The sequence below is a fragment of the Sciurus carolinensis genome, chromosome 15, assembly GCF_902686445.1.
Source record: "Sciurus carolinensis chromosome 15, mSciCar1.2, whole genome shotgun sequence".
NCBI lineage: Eukaryota > Metazoa > Chordata > Mammalia > Rodentia > Sciuridae > Sciurus > Sciurus carolinensis.
Window position 1 is genome coordinate 44799449 of NC_062227.1, and position 14097 is coordinate 44813545.

At 36.5% G+C, this 14097-nt stretch overlaps 1 protein-coding gene and 1 pseudogene across 1 annotated transcript in view; both read left to right on the plus strand.

Annotated features, from left to right (window-relative positions):
* Positions 1–14097, plus strand: part of Galnt1 (polypeptide N-acetylgalactosaminyltransferase 1) — a 126239-nt gene that overhangs the window by 17567 nt on the left and 94575 nt on the right. The window contains exon 2 of the mRNA XM_047526397.1: positions 10953–11007. The gene's annotated coding sequence lies outside the window, so the exon portion shown is untranslated. The remainder of the gene's footprint in view (positions 1–10952; positions 11008–14097) is intronic.
* On the plus strand, positions 9903–12625 carry LOC124965373 (ubiquitin-40S ribosomal protein S27a-like; annotated as a pseudogene).

Below are 14097 nucleotides of genomic sequence, written 5' to 3' on the forward strand. Positions count from 1 at the left end.
CTTGAACTTGTGATCCTCCAACCTTAGCCTTCCTAATCTCTGGGATTACAGGTGTGCACCACTGTGCTTAAAAATTTTTTAAAGTGTTAGGTTTTTATTTATTTTTTTATGGAGTTTTTTGGTTTTGTTTTTAGCACAAATGCAAACCAAAAAATGCAAAAGCAACTCTGAAATAGTTGCTTGTAAAGTATTTATGATAAGGATAATTGAACACAGTAATGGGAAAAAAAAGAGTATGGAGATTTGCTCATTGAACTGAGCTTGTTTGTTCTTACCACTAATTCCTAAAGTGATAATGGAATTTTTGTTCTACTTTTTCGTTGATGTGAGTACTGGTGCCACTTGTGCATAAGGTGGGACGCAAGCAATTTTCCATCTTTCAATTTTCTTGTTGTATTTTCCTTCCTATCCCACTCCTGGTGTTAAAACCATACACCATCTGTAAATTTGCAGGCATTCTATCAGCTGTATTTTCTTCTAACTTCTCTCCCAGGGTACAAGAAAACTGTTGTTTTCAAAGAGCTCTCAATCTTTATAGTGAGATTTTTGCCATCACAAATGATGATAGAATCTGGTTTATGCATCACATACATTTTTCACAATATTAGTCCCACTCCTACTTGCTTCATGTATATTCATCCATCTTTGCTGACCACCAGGTGCCATCTTCCTATCAGCTTCCAGATGTTGACCATGGTGGGCATGGACAGATGTACAAAGCCAGCAGAGCCAGGTGTGGCATGGGGAACGTTCTATGTCAAAGTGTTATTTCATGTCTGTAAGATGGTGAGCGTGGAAGACCTACCTCATTAGGTTGTTGAAAGGATTATGTAATATGGTACCAGTTAAAGTGCTTAGTATATAATAAGTACTCAGTGATTGTTATATTTTAATTGTCTTCCTTTAACTTACATCCTGTTTTTAAAAAGATATTCTTTATTGCTTTGGGAATTGCAGATTACTTTTTTATCCAGATTTGTGTCGTGTATAGGTAATATGTGACTAGTCCTCAGTCCTCAAATATCCTCACCCTAAAGTCTTGAGTAATGTTTAATTTTCTTTATTTACCACAGTTTGTAAACCCCTCTGATGTTTTTAGGGGTGCACTTAAATCACCAAACTCACTGTTGCTTGCTGAATACCTGGCTAAAACAAGTTTCTGTTGTCACTTAATCTTTCTCTTTAGCATTGTCCATGACTCCTGTCTCAGAACTCTGTTCTGTTTTTTTAATTTTATATTTTATGTTATGTTATGTTATGTTATGTTATGTTTTTGGGTACCAGGAATTGAAATCAGGAGCATTCAACCACTAAGCCACATCCCTAGCCTTATTTTGTATTTTATTTAGAGACAGGGTCTCACTGAGTTGTTTAGCACCTTGCTATTGCTGAGGCTGATTTTGAACTCGAGATCATGCTGCCTCAGCCTCCCGAGCCACTGGGATTACAGTTGTACACCACCACCCCGGCTTGTCCTTTTGTTTTAGACACCAGTCTCCAGAGTCTCCTCTGACCTCTAAGACCGTCCAGTTCTGTAAATGTCAGTGTTCTAATCACCCCTAAAACTTCTGACTGTACAGCTTTCTCAGCTTGAAAACGAAGATAAAACCCATTTTGAAGGGTTGTTGTTAGGGTGAAATTCTCTAATGAATAATTATTCATGGAAGAACCCTGTATCCATATATTCTGATTTTATTATGCTGGGATGAGGTCTGGTATGAAAACAAACAAAACTTCCTGAGTAATTTCACTTCCATTTGAATAGCAGTGATATGTAAATGTAATACCTATGGCACATTGTAGCCATTCAGACAGTTTCCCCTTCCATCTTCTGTCTTGCTGCTATTCTCCATACCCTTCTATTAAAACATGTAGAATTCATTTTTACCCTGTCCTTCCTAAGAACAGCGATGTTGTCTAACTTATCTTTGTTCTCCCAGGGTCTGTAAAACGAAGTTAAGTGAGTAAATATGTGCATGCCCTGAGTTTATGGAAAACTAGTGTTTGTAATACTTGGCCTGTCAAAGTAGGATATTAAATCCATTGGTAATCTTAATTTAGCTTTTAGCTATTTGAAACACATGTAAGTTATATCTTTAACTTTGTGTTTTAGAAAATTCTAACATACATAAATGTGGAGGGTATAGTAAACTTTCTTAAACCTGGAGGAACCATCCTCCAGATTCAACAGAGACCAAGATTTTACCCCTTTGTACTTCACCCCTCAATCTCTTCTCCTCTCCCCTAGCCCAAGAGCAAGTATTTTAAAGTGGTAGTCATTTTATTCTAATATTCTTCAGTATGAATCTTTTAAAGTGAAACTCCCCCACCCAGTGCTGGGTATTAAACTCAAGGCTTCACATATTAGGCAAGTGCTGTACTACTGGGCCACCTCCCCAGCCCCAACATGAGAACATTTAAAAATAGGACTACAAAGCCATTATTTATTATTTTATTTATTTATTTATTTTAATTTTTTGGTACTGCATGTTGAACCCAGGGGAGCTTTACCACTGGACTACATCCTCAGCTCATTTAAATTCTAATTTTGCAGCAGGGTTCTTACTAAATTCCTGAGGGTCTTGCTGAGTTGCTGAGGCTGACCTTGAATTTGTGATCTCCTGCCTCAGCCTTCTGAGTTGCTGGAATTATAGGCATGTGCCCCCAAGCTCAGCACAATTCTGTTATTCTTAATAAAATAAGAGTAATTCCTTAGTAGTATCTAATATCTAATCCCTTATCAGATTTCCCCAGTGGTCCCTAAAGTGTCTGTTTAAGTAGGTTTATAGATTCAGAAGTGACACAAGGCTCACACATTACATTTGGTTTTTATGAAAAAGTTCTGCTTAGGAAGAGTAAAATACCTGGTTTTTAGTATTTTTCTTTTCCTCCTCCCTTTTTATAACTCTCCCTCAAGATTAGGATTCTTTATAATGAAACCATAAACTTTGCTATATCAGGTGAAGGTTTCATCTCTTTTAAGACTTCTGTGCCTTTTTTTTTTTTTTTTTTTGGTTTGTTTTAAGAATAAAACACTTAAGTGTATAGGGCAGCACTACAATTAACAGCACAGTAAAATACAGAACTGAAAATTACAGTTAAATGTAACTATTCTCTGAACTTTCTCATTCATTGGCATAGCATTATATGCAATGCTGTTAGAGGAAAACTGTGAAAACTGAAACGTTATTTTATATTTATTAAAAAGTATGCTTTTTGAGTCAGCAGCCAACGCAAGATACTTCTCCCTCTGATGAGAAGAAACGCACTTGTGCCTCACTGACAGGGGAGCTGGCCGGCGGGGCGGGGCCTGGGACGCCTGGTCCAGCGGCCCGCAGCAGGGCGAGGGCTGCCCCTGGAGGGAAGCGGCAGGGACCACCAGCGCCCCGCCACCTGGCCCGGGGCAGGGACGGGAGGCCGAGCTACCTGGGAAGGCCGAGCGCAAGCTGCTGGTGAAGGAGCCCACCTGCCTTTTCGTCCTCCCGCTGGCTTGGCGGGAAGCCATGGCAGGCATGGGCCCAGGTGGGACAAACTTGCGGGACAACAGGACCTTCCCAGGGCCAGCTGGCACGCGGGGAGTCTCCACCACATCGCGGCACTTCCCCACTGGAGGTGGCAAGGGGTGAGGGCCTGAGTGCCACGGTGACCAGGCAGGACCAGGAGGCTTTGCTCCGAAGGACCTGAGAGCGACTGTATCCCTCACAGTGATGGAATTAGTTTAGAGGAAGTTTCATGTTTATGATTGTGAAAGACAACCAAAATTTCATCTAAGGGAACCACTGTCCTTTGATAATTTTTTCCCTTCTCAGTGATCCTGTTGAGGAAGAAAAGTATGGGACTGAGCTCTGGGAAGTGCATGGAGAAGGAAAAATAGGGGAAAAGGAGTGACAACAGATTTCCATTTAGTCTGCACATTGTTTTTGGTCTTTTTCATCCCCAGTCCAGTGCCAAGAGACTGTGGGATCTTACAGTCTTGTTCGTTATCCAAACTGGCAGTGGCAGCATTTCTCTCTACAGTGTAGTTGGCGAGTTCTTAGTGAATTCTTTATCCACTCTGGTTGACCACCTCAGAGTATATATATGTGTTGTCTTTGCTCTTAGTTTGATATGCTGACTAGTGGACGTTTTGGGTAACGTTTGAGAATTGCTGTTCAAAATCTGAGAAGTCAGTTTTTTAAAATAAGGGATAAAAACCTACAGAAAAGCCCAGTTAGTTGAAGATAAGGAATGAGTCATGTGTCGTCTTCTCCTCTGTCTTATCTTAACATACTGCCTTATTTCATCCTGTGTCAGTTAGGATTGGGTTTGGTTGCATCTGAAAGATCTCAGCTTTCCTTCTTTCCCCACTGAAAGGTGCTTTAAAACAAACTAAAGTCCCCATCCCCCCACTCTCCATATGGTAACTGTGTGATTGTCAAGGACCAGCTTCTTTTATCTTTCTTTAGCTTGTGACTTTCCCTCTTATGGTTATCACATAATTGTCCAGAAGGTCCTTGCAGCTTCATCCATTGTGTTCACATTCCAGAGAGCAGTTTGAAGGAAGGAGTAAGGGCAAAAGGGCCCATCTTCCAGTGAAGTCTGTCTCCTTTAAATATCTTTCCCAGAGCCCTACCCAATGACTTCTGATTTTATCTTAGTGGCCACCCTAATCTGCAAGGCAGGGCAGGAGATATAGATTGCTACTTTTAGTAATAACAGTTTGATTGCTAAGAAAGGACAAGAAAGTAGATAATAAGTGAACAAGTAGCAGTCTGCCATAATGTAGATGTTTTCTATAAAAAGTTTTAATATATTTTAAGCCATTCTCTTCCTCAACAATAACCACTAACATGCCTTATTCTATTTTTACAATTTATATTTGTGCCCATAAGCAGTATGTCTTGTTTTAAAACTATAATATAAATGGAATAGGCTGTACGTATCCTGCAAGTTACTTTTTTTTCCTCATTCAGTGTTGTTTACTCATATTGATGTAGTTCTAGCTTATTCATTTTAATCACTCTGTAGTGCTCCGTAATAATAAAGTTCATTTATCATTTTCTTCATGATGTACATTTAGTATTCTGTAACAGTTCATATTTATTTATTTATTGTCATTGTAAACAAAGGTGCAATCATGTCTACTTATACTCACATGGAAGAGTTTCTTCAGGGTATGAATCTAGAAGTAGAATTACTGAGCGATAGGGTGGTACTTTGTTCAGCTTTGCTAATCACCCTTCAAAGTGGCAGTGCCAAACTACACTTGGAACAGTAATGTATGAGTGTTCCGTTTCTTTATTCCCTACTAATATTTGTGTTTTTATTAATCTGATGATGTTAAATTCATTTTCCTAATACTACTGAGGTTGAAAACACCCCTACCCCCTTTACCTGGGATTGAACCCAAGGATACTTACCCATTGAGCTACATCCCTAGCCCTTTTATTTATTTTTTTAATTTTGAGCCAGCGTCTTGCTTGCTAAGTTGCTGAGGCTTGGCTTTGAACTTGCAATCCTCCTGTGTCAATCTCCTGAATCACTGGGATACCTGCACCACTATGCCTGGTTGAACATATTTTTATATATGTCATTGGCTATTTCTGTTTTTTTATTGTCTATAGCTTGCCCTTTCATACCTGTTGGCCATTTTCAGTTGTGTGCATTCTTGTTTGTTTTTTGTTTTAATTTTAGAGAAGTTTTGAATACATTCTGACACTAATCTTTTGTTGATTATTTTTTTTGTGGACATTTTCTTCATATCTTTGGCCACTTTTAACTGTCTTTGGTTGTATTAAAAATATTATTTTTGTGTAGTAGAAATTATTCTTCTCTTTTATTGCTATTTAAGAAATTCTTTTCTACCCAGTTACAGGGAACTATAGGTCAATATTTTAAAGTTTTGGAGAGACATATATTCTTAAATTTTTAATTCGCATGGAACTGATTTTTTTTTTGGTATGGTATAAAGTAAGAATTTTATTTTTACACATGGATGAATATTTTTCGAAGAGCCTATCCTTTTCACACTGATTTGTAGTTCCATTTATGTCATATATCAAGTTCACATATTCATATGGGTCAGATTGTGGGCTCTGTTCTGTTTTGTTGGTCTGTTATTCAGTCTCGTGTATCACACTGACTTTTTATCATTGCTCGATATGTTTGCGTTCTCTCACCTTGTTCAAAATTTTAATGACTTTCTTGGCCATTTTCCATGTGGTTTTAGAATCTACTTTTAAAGTTCTGTAAAGAAGTATGTTGACATTTTTGATTGGAAACTTTAAGTACATAGAGAATTTATCGCTTTACTGAAGTACACATTCCAATTGTATGTATTATTTTAGTTTGTACCAAATAATTCAGTTAAATTTTGTATGTTGATCTTGTAAATTCTAATAGTCTTTTTTCCCTTGGATTTTTTTTATCTGTTTTTTTTTCTTTCTTTCTTCTTTTTTTTATTTTTGTATTTTGTTTTCTTCTTACTAATTCTTAAATCTTTTGTTTCTTTATTTTGTTTGTTTGTTTTACTGTGCTGGATAGGAGCTCTAATACACTGTAGACAGAAGAAAGTGATAGAAAGCATCTTTGTCTTTTTCCTAACTTTTAAGGTAATGTTTCCAACACTTTATCAGTAAATATTTTCTATTTTTTTAATGGTAGATTTGGGCAAAGGGCAGGTATCCTTCGTCAGGTTAACAAAGAGCTTTCCTATTTTAATTTCCCAGGAGGAGTTTTTCTGTTTTTTTTTTTTTTTTTTTAAGCTTTAAATATCATTAATGGGTAATGCGTAGTACTGTATTACATAATATGTAAATCCCGTTCAACTGTGTAGTTGAACTTCCCCCACTTCTCCCCTTTGCTCTAATTTTGTCATATGTTACATCTTCATGTTAATAAATTATATCATGCAAAGCTATAATTTTTGTTTTTACCAGTTATATGTCTTTTAGAAATTAGGGGGCTAGGGAGATAGCTCAGTCGGTAGAGTGCTTGCCTTGCAAGCACAAGGCCCTGGGTTTGATCCCCAGCACCGCAAAAAAAAAAAAAAAGAAAGAAAAAAGAAATTAAAAAGGGAAAGTAAGTAGACCTTTTAATTTAGTTGTATATTTATATATTTTTTATGTTATTCATTCATTTATTCTTACAGCCTCCTCTGGAGTCATTCCCTTTCTACTTGAAGAACCTTTAACATTTCTTACAGTGCAAGGCAGAGATAAGTTGTCTTGGCATTTCTTTACATGAATATGTCTTGTTTCACGAAGAAAAGTCAGCCATTTCCCCCCATATATAAAATGTCATGTCCCTCTGGCTGCTTTCAAGATTTTTTCTTTATCTTTGATTTTTAACAGTTTAAATATGATGTCTAATTATAGGATTCATTACTTTCTTATATTTATCTTCTTTAGGGTTCACTTTATACTATCCTTTTGGGACTCCCAATTTCACAAGTTAAATTTATGTTGTATTATAGCTCATTGAGGTTCTGTTTATTAAAAAATTTTCTTTCATATTTTCAGATTGGGTAGTTTCTTTTGATCTATGTTTAAGTTAATTGATTTTATAGTTTGTTGTCTCTGATCTGCTGTTAAAACCATTAAGCAAACTGCATTTCAGACTTTGTACTTTTGTGTTTTCCATGGTTCTTTTGTATAGTTTTGTCAGATGAGAGATTTCTCTTCATTTATTAACTTTCTAAACTTATGTATGATAGTATGATTAGTACTTTTTTTCTTTTTTCTTTTTTGTGGGGGTGGTGGTGGTACCAGGATTGAACTCAGGGGCATTCAATCTCTGAGACACATCACCAGCCTTATTTTTTATTTTGTTTAGAGACAGGGTCTCACTGAGTTGCTTAGGGCCTTGCTTTTGCTGAGGCTGGCTTTGAATGCCTAATCCTTCTGTCTCAGCCTCCTGGGATTATAGGCATGTACCATCATGTTCAGCTATGATAGCTACCTTGTAATCTTCAACAGATTCCATCATCTGGGTCATTTTATGTTCCCTACCTTTTGAATGCTTCTTTTCCTTCATGATGGGTCACATTTTCCTGTTTGTTTTCATGTGTAGCAATCTTTTATTGTATGCTGGGTATTGTGGATAATACTTTTTCTGACCTTCAATTCAGTTTTCTCCTAGAGTATTGATTCTTTGTTGTTCTAGCAGATAATTAACTGGCTAGACTTTAACTCTAAACTGATCCCTAAATTGGGCAACAGGTGTAAATTTGCTCAGTTATTTTAACCATCTAACTATTGCTTTTGCAATAGAAGTTTGCCTTGTGTTATATAGTTCATGGCTCAGCTAAGGATTTGTGGTAGAATTTACTACATACTTTGGAGGTTCCATTTTCTAGGTTTTCCTCCTCACTTTACAATTATTGTGCTAGCTTGAACCTCATCCTTGAGTGCCTCCAGTTAATGTAATTGCAGTTTCTTGAGTTTTACCTACTCTGCAGTGTGGGTTGGTATCTGTCTTCAGGCAAGCAGCTGTATAAAAGCATATCTCACCTAGTATATGTTTTTCTCTTTCAGATGTTGACTTCTCCCTAGTTTCTGCCTTTTGTATGCTCTCCGGAGCCTGAAAATAGTTTTATGTTTTGGCCAGAGATCATAATTTACTGTTTATGCGTGGGTTAGTCCAGTATAAGCTAGTCCAGTTTTCTGAGTGAAAGTCTTCCATGCTTTCACTTTTAACTTAATTGGAATCCTTGTTTTTGGTGTGTGTCTCATAAGTAACATAACTTTTATTAATAAATTAATTTAAAATATCCAATCTGATAGTTTATCTTATTTCCCCCCACTGCCCGGTGGTAGGGATTGAACCTAAGTACTCATACGTGCTAAGCACATGCAGTGTCACTGAGCCACACTTTCAGCCCTTGACAATTATCTTTTAATGGGCACATCTTTTTATTGAATTTTTCTCCTGCTATTTCATTTTGTGCTTTCTATATTTGTGGTTTTAAATTCTTTTACTTATTTTCAATTGGTTGGTTTTCTTATTCCCTTTTTAATTTTGATTTTTACATTTAACATTGTTTTACATAGTTGTTATCTTTTAATTTTCACTGTGATATTTGAGTAAAAAGTCTTAACATTAAGTAAATATCTATTCTGTATGTAAACAACTTTAAATGTTTTTATTTCTTTTACCTTTAGTCTTTCTCATATGAGTTGTTTTCTGATATTTATATAATAAATGTTAAACTCTTCTACCTTATGCAAAGCACTACACTAGATGTTAGAGGAATATATTGGATTGAACACAACAAAGTTCTTTCGATTGTGGAGCTCACAAGCTAACTAATAATGTATTATAAAATATATTAGTGGTTGATGCTATAGTGGAAAGTGAAGTATTAGGAAAGGATAAACACTAACATTGGAGAGGAATTGCTCTTTTGTAGATAAGTTTCTGTTGTCTTCAGATAGCTCATAACATTTTTAGAGTTCAAATATAAAAAACACAGTTCCCTTGCTGGAGAAGCTTGCAGTCTAACCAGAAACCCCAGGAAGAAAATAAGAGATATGAGAGCTATCAGCACATGGTGGATAAAACTGTGCAACTAATGAATTTCTCCAGAAAGATGTAGTGTATATCAAGGGCCTTGAGCATAGACTCAGGACAGAGGGGGAAGAACCAGTAAAGAAGATTGAAGCATGGTCAGAAAAGGAATGATCCTGGAACCCTTGAGAAGAAGAGGTTTATTTATAATCTACCTATTCCCAGAGTAATTTAAAATGACTGAGACATCAAGTGGAATGAGGCTAGAAAAGCATCTGTTCTTGGTGGGATGTTGGAATGACTTGATCAACAAGCAGTTTCATTGAAGTGAAGCCAGATCTTAGAGACAGAGAATAAAGACTGCTTGCACAGAGGATAGTAAAGAGGAGAGGATAATCTGAGGGAAATAGGCCAACATGATGGCACTTGAGGCTAAGATTGGTATTGTGGTAAAAACCACAAAATGTTGGAGAGTTTGGGGACTCTGTGACCAGAAATTAGAATGGGCCTCTGGTCTGAAGGAATTTCCTGCTGGAACCTTTACTTCCCAGAAGCTGCTCCTCATAATCCCCAGGTTCTTGCATTGTTAATGATGGTGACAGTATATTTCTTAATGTTTAAGTTCATGGTTGAGGGAATGATACATATTTTTTCAAATCACGACAGATTGTTCAGTTGTAATGATCTGGCATTTGTGTTCAAAAGAAATAAAAATAGGGGAAGAAATTAATGACTTACTCTGGCCATTCAAATACTTTAGCAAAATAGCCAAGAATTCCTCTGTTGTGAATATATCCTTTCAACTATATCTACTAATTTTTCTGTTTGTTATTCCTCAGACATTTCCTATTTTCGCTCTGTTTGTCCACCTGAAATTCCTTGTTGGATTTTTCTGACCCAGACCAATTCTCTAGTCTTTGTTCCCACCAGTTTGTCTCTTTTGTACAATGTAGCCCCTTATGCTTTTGGAAACTTTTGCAAAAATACAACAACAATAATAATTATAAAATGCCTCATAAGCTTGCCCTGTTATCTCCCATATCAAATTGTTTGAGGGAAAGGACTGTCTTAGTCTCTTTTGTGTTGCTACAATAGAATACCTGAGACTGGATAATTCACAAATAAAAGAAATTTAATTCTTATAGTTTTAGAGGCTGGGAAGTCCAATATCAAAATGTTAGCACCTGATAAAGACCTTCTAGTGCTATGTCTAACATGGTGGAGGGGGCATCAAATGGTGAGAGCAAGGGAACATTTCACCTTAGGTCAATTTGTTTTCTTTTAAGTCACTAATCATGGGTACACCTACCTCGTGACCTCATATAACCCTGATTACCTCCCAAAGACCCTATTTCCAAATGCCATCAGCATATGAATTTGGGAATTAAATTTCTAACATATGAACTTTGGGGGAACAGAAAATTACTCTGAAATCTACTCATTTTAGGAAATTTATTTTTCAACAGGAAATGTGGGACACGTGGATTTGGAATATGAATTCATTTGAAAAACCGCTTTGGGGTAAGTTGAGAGACTGGAGTGAATGACTTCAGAGTTGTGCTTCTTTTTACATTTAGGTTTGATCTTACAGCTTTCTAGATTTGAAAACCTGGTTATGTTTTGAACTTACATTAGTTGAACGTTATGCCTCATACATGTAAGAGAAGGGCTTATACTAAAATCCTAGTTTAATAATTTGAGAGACATTTCATTTCTCATTAGAGAGCAATATGAAGATTAAATGAAGAGCAGGCTTAGAAATCAAAAGTTAATTTTTATATAAGAGTTTCACTTGGTCAAGCTTACCTAGTAATCCTGTCATGTGATCTGGAAATAATTCATAAAGCCAGCATTTGAAGATACAAAGTCAAAAATTGTCTCTTAGCTTCTTTTTGTGGCACCCCAAATGACCATTTGAATTTTCATTGTGTCAGTATACATGTAAAAGATTTCGATCGTTTCATCTAAGAAAGTACCTCCAGATATACCATTTAGTATTTATTGTGTGTATAGTATAGTGTATTGTACATTCCCTCATTTAATTTACTGTGATGGTACTATGAAGTGGGTATGCTTTTTTCATTTAAGGAATAAAGAAGCTCAGGTTTTTGTAAATTAACTTAGCTAGTTTCATGTGTAAGTGTTGGAACTGTAATTTGAGTTTACATTTGAACTTCAGTATTTTGTCTCATAAAAATTCACACTTACTTCTGTTTTAATGTGATGATTGTGTTGTGGGTTCCTGAGACCACCCCTATGTTCAGTGATTGGCTAGAAGGACTCACAGACTTCATCACATAGTCATACTATCAGCTAAGATTTATTACAGCAAAAGGTTACAAAGCAAGGGGAAAAGTGCAAGAATGAAATGAGGAAGAAACTAGGTGCAGTCTTCCAAGAAACCCTACCTGTGGAGTAACACAGGATATGCTTAATTCCTCCAACAGTGAATTGACACAACACATGTGAAATGTTGTCTACCAGGAAAACTTATTAGAGATTCAGTGCCCAAGGTTTTTATTGGGGCTGCTCATGTAGGCACCTTCTGTTTAGCACATACAAAAATTCTAGATTCCCAGAAGGAAAGCAGATATTTGGCATAAATCATACTGTTTGTACAGTTAGGCACAGTGATCCACACTTAACATTTAGGGAGCTTTCTGATTGCCATCTGTGGTGGGACCGTGATGAGATTTTCATAAAAACCCTTGCAGGGAAAGACTTTCACGCTCAAGGTTGAACCCTCGGACACTATAGAAAATGTAAAAATCAAGATCCAGGATAAGGAAGGAATCCCTCCTGATCAGCAAAGGCTGATCTTTGCTGGTAAGATGGATGTACTTTTTCTGACTACAATATTCAGAAGGAGTTCACCCTTCATCTTGTGCTGAGGCTTCATGGTGGTGCTAAGAAAAGGAAGAAGTCTTATATCACTCCCAAGAAGAATAGGCATGAGAGAAAGGTTAAGTTGGCTGTCCTGAAATATAAGGTGGATGAAAATGGCAAAATTAGTCTCCTTCTCTGGTAGTGCCCTTCAGATAAATGTGGTGCTGGAGTTTTCACGGCCAGCCACTTTGATAGACATTATTGTGGCAAGTGTTGTCTGACTTCCTGTTTGAACAAACCAGAAGACAAGTAATGTGTATGAGTTAATAAAAGACATGAACTTAAAAAAACAAAAACCATTTAGGGGAAATTTTATATCAGTGTAGAAAACTGTTTTACCATTCAGGTTCCCATGTGCCAGCCGAGGGCAACCTTGCCAATTAAGTCTTTAGCAATTTCGGGCCTCCTATGTTAAAATTTCCCCTGTTCATTGATTTATTCATTTAAAGGGATTATAATTATAATAGAAATAATACAAATAGAGAAATAGATATGGTGGCAAATCACATTTTAAAATGATATCTGTTTTTAGTGGTTCCAGTTGCCACTGATTTGCTGGAAAGTCTCACACAGCTCATTATAAATTTGCACTGAAGGCTTACATTTATTATAGCAAAGATTACAGTACAAAACAGCAGAGAAAAGATGTATAGGGGAATATAAGAGAAGTCAGACCCTGGCTTCCAGGTCTTCCTTTTGAGAAGCACATGGACATGCTTTTTCTGGCTGTGAATGAGAGAGACACCTACAAGATATCTGTAGCCTTGGCCCCAAGTGTTACAGTCTTATATGGAGCTGGTTGCACAGGTATGTTTATTCTGCTGTATGATTATCTCTGGTAACTGAACCTTGAAACCCTAGACAGATACCAGGTACACGTCACAAATCTTGACGATTACTTTCAATCGTGCTAACAGTCTATTACAACCTGACCATTGCCTGGAACATATAGAAGAATAAGATCATTAACCAGTAGCTATGAACATTCTAAGGTTTAGTTCTCAGAGTTTGGTTAGGGTTATCACCAGGGTTCAGATTTGCCCTAAAGATTACTGTGTTTAATTCTTTTTTCATGGTATCCTACATGAAATAATGAAGTATTTGATGCTAGATATATTCTTTGGAGCATGATATTCTAAACTTAAAAAAGCAAACCGGGCATAATGGTGCATGCCTGGAATCCCAGAAACTTGGGAGGCTGAGGCAAGAGAATCACAAGTTTGAGGCCAGCCTCAGCAACTTAGTGAGGGCCCTGTCTCAAAATAAAATAAAGCTTTTGGGATGTAGCTCAGTATTCAAATGCCTCTGGGTTCAATGTTTAGGACCCCCCCCCAAAAAAAAAAAAAAAAAGGAGAGAGAGAGAGAGAGATAGTAGAAATAGTTGATAAATTTCATTTCTCTCAGGGGAAGTTTGTATGTAGATTCTTCTCTTTTTAGGGATTTATATAATGGACTTTTATATTTCCAACATTTTTGTCCCCAAATATTTGATTTATATGTATATACACTTATGTTAAACAAGAATAGAGAAATATGAACTTAAAAGTTAAGTAAATATATTACAAAATTAATCTTCATGAAGATCTGCTTTGTGGTTGACTTTTAAACACAGTGGGGAATTCCCCTCCCCTTTTTAATAGAATTTGCAGATTCACAAAAATATCAGTTTCACAAAAACAAACAGTCTGTAATTTTAAAAATTGCCTAATTTTAGGATTTGGAGCA